The following is a 3,628-nucleotide window of genomic DNA, read 5'->3' on the forward strand; positions in this document are numbered from 1 at the left end:
TTTTTTTTTTCATTTAATTTATTTGTTTTTAATAAACAGCGAAGATGACTGGAAATGGAATAGTGTGGCTGGTAGTTTTGAACATTCCATCAAATAATCCTGCCTCACCGGTGCCTGTAAGTGCACCAAATAATCCTGTCCCACCTATATTAGTAAGTCAAGAAGAATTCTGAGTGTTACCGGAGACAATTTTGGCACAAGGTCATGCCAATACACTTGTATTGATAAAAATATAAATGGTAACCACTCAGGATTTATGAAAGGCAGTCTCAGTACTAGAAAGGTTCATGGGCGAGATAGGCATGTTGAACCATTTTTTAAAAGGGGGAGATTGCTTGATGGCGTGAATTGAAACAAAAAAGTTCGAGAAGCTGCTGGATAGGGAGAATGAGAATTTGCTGAAAGTGGCAATAGTATGCTGAATAAAAAGAAGCATATTGTTCCAAATTCAAGAAGATGAAAAGACACTATGGGAGAAAATAAAGGAGAGGTTGAAAAAGGCGTTTGGAGAGTTTCGTCTATCCCTACATGATAGGTGATTAGTGACAATGATTAGGTTGGTGATAGTGTTATTCTGATGAAGAAATAGATGATCATGATGTGTTCAGGAGGAATTAAAAGAAAATGTTTTGTTGGCCACAGCAAAAATGACAAACCATTCAAACTAATTTCTTTTATTTCTAATGTCATTTTCAAACAATGAAGTTTATTGAAATAGAAGAAGAATTCTTGGTTGCCAAAAAAAAGTTTACTAATAATGATTCATACATAATGTTAACTCATTACTTACAAGATGATATTGATTTGTTTCATTTTAGTTTATCAAATCAGGCAGTCACAGATCTACAAGGTATGTAGAGCCAATGAGGGAAAAAAATCTATCTATACATTAAGTTTCTCCATTATATTGATTATCTATTGTATTATTTATATTATATAAAAATACAAAATATTATCTATAATGATCAATTTATGAATTGTTTGTAACTGGGCTTAACCCTTATAAATATGGAAATGTTCATAACCAAAATGGAATTATATTGAAAATGTTTTTGTTTCTTGTTATACCACAGATAGGGCAACAGTTAGGTTTTACCAATCCAATGTTGTAGGAATCCAAGTGAGTTTAGAACATTGGTTTTTTCAATGCTCTATAATTGGCTCTTTTTAACAACCAGGATCTTCAAGAAATAAGTTACAAAAGAGATGGCCTCCCTGCTTCTGATTATTTTTAAATATTATAATGTAGCTTTGGGATGAGGTTTTATAAAGTTGATTAATTGACAAAACTAGTATAAATAAAATTATATGATAATTTTATTTTTGAAAAAGTTATGCTTACTCAAGGAAAGCCAAATCTTATAATATTCTTTATCTGTTATTAAAATTCTAAGATTAATTTTAGTTCAAAACAATTGCTGTGATATAAGAATACAAAATGATCTGAATACAATTGTATATCAAATAAAAAAAGATAGTTTATTATTTTTATAAATATATTGAAAAAACAAATTATGTATCATATTTGTGGTAAATTTAAATTGTTATTAAATTTTACTGTTGAACTAAAATTGTTGAGAAAGAGACTTATGAAAATAGATATTTAATTTATATATGAATTAAGGTGATTTAAAAAATGTTGGAATATAATTGAAAAATTCTAAAAACGAAACCTTAAGTCTCTAAAATGTCAACTAATGGTTGGTTTCGAATTCTTCCAATTACGTCAGTTATTAGTAGTCTATTTTTTTTAAATTTTTAACCCTTTTATGTCATTATATTTATTACTTTTGTAATGCTAATAACGTATTGTAAAAGCCAACATTTATATTTCATTTTACTTTTTTTTACTGTATTTCTGTGGTTGTTCAAATTAGATTCATTATAAAAAAATATGAATCTTTAATACTAAACACCAAAGTATTTTATTATTCCTCATTTAAATTATGTTTTTCTGATTATAATAGTATTTTTACACTGGGGCACGTAATTATTTTAAATTTTAAACAAAACATTATAAAATTATAAATCTTTATTTAAATCATTTTAATTGAGTAAAGTTATCAAGATTGTTTAAATTCATCTTAATTGTAAGCTTTGTTGACTTTTACACAATAAACTTTATTACTAGCTAACTTCTATTTTCACTGTAAAACAATATTAATACATTGAAAACAATCTTTAAATTCTAAGACTAATTCAAAGAATATTATTTTAAGGAAGATTTATGAACTTCAAAGTAAGTTTAAGGTTTTAAAAAAAGAGAATCATTGTTTAAATTTAAGAAATTACTTAAGATTTATAAATATGATTGAAATTACATTTATTGGTATTTTTACTTTTTTTAAATTATCCCATGTGTGTATTTAAGATAAGTTGCCAATACTACCATCTAGTGGTTTTCATAAAGAACTAAAAGATTTTCATCAAAAACTCATTTCATCTTTAGTTCATTTTATTAATTCAACCTTATGATCGTTAATGTGTTTAGAATTTGTTTTATGGTTAATTAATTTGTTTTAATTTTTGCTATTGTTGCAGTTTATAATGATTTTCTTTTGATGATATTGTCATCCTTGTGTAATTTTTTTTTTTAAATTAAAGTTATATTATAATAATGCTACTTCAAAACTATTCTTTATATATTATACATTCCTTATTTTTGAATTTCTTTTGTGTTGTTAAACAAAATCTGGAAATAAATAACTGCTTTGAGTTTCTGTAATAATTGTGTTGAACAATAGCAAAGTTAATCAATTCCTCTAAGAATTTAATTTTATCGTTTTAACAAGTGTTTTGTTTTTATAAACATTTTTTTCTGAAATTTTATATTTGATTAAATATTAGTTTATGTTTGAAAAGTATTGTTATCCCCACCATTCAATTTGTTACTAGTTATACTTCTTACATTATTATTGTTCTTCTTCCAAATCTATTTAACTAATTAAATAAGGTAAACATTATCTTAAAGAAAAAGAATCTTTTAAATATATTTCTGTTTATATTTTTAGGTTTATCTTTGAGTTTTATAGCTTCTGTTTTATTTGACTAATATTATTTTCATTTTTCTAATGATACGGGCAGAATCAAAAAAAGTTTAAATTATATTGTGGAATTTTTCTTTTCAAGTCCATTCTGATAATAATTTGCCATTCTTTCTATTGTAATATTCATGTATAGAAACCTTATCTTATTTTCAGGTCTATTGCAAACGTGATTTCATTATAATACAATTTTTTCTCATTGAAGTATTGCAAGGATTGATGAATGACAAAAATTACTATCTTGCATAGTTAAACAATATTGCAGGTATTCTCTATATTTATAGAATATATGTATTCTTTATGGAATATCAGATATTCCTAACACACCTTGTTCAACTTGTTGAGAAATTGATAAAGCTTCCTATTACCTTACAGCTGTTTCATGCTTTTCTAATTATCACGTGCAATATTGGGTCTACTTGCTTGTGTTAAATGCAATTTGTTCCTGTTGCAAAACATTTTCTACCAAGTCTTATAACCTTTCTTCTAGGATTGTGAAGTGAAGGTACTTTGTACAACACCGATAATAGACAAGTATACAGTGCTTGACCATTCACTTGCTATTTGCTATAAGACTGCTATTT

The sequence above is a fragment of the Halyomorpha halys genome, unplaced genomic scaffold (genome assembly GCF_000696795.3).
Source record: "Halyomorpha halys isolate HHAL.00 unplaced genomic scaffold, Hhal_1.1 Scaffold313.1, whole genome shotgun sequence".
NCBI lineage: Eukaryota > Metazoa > Arthropoda > Insecta > Hemiptera > Pentatomidae > Halyomorpha > Halyomorpha halys.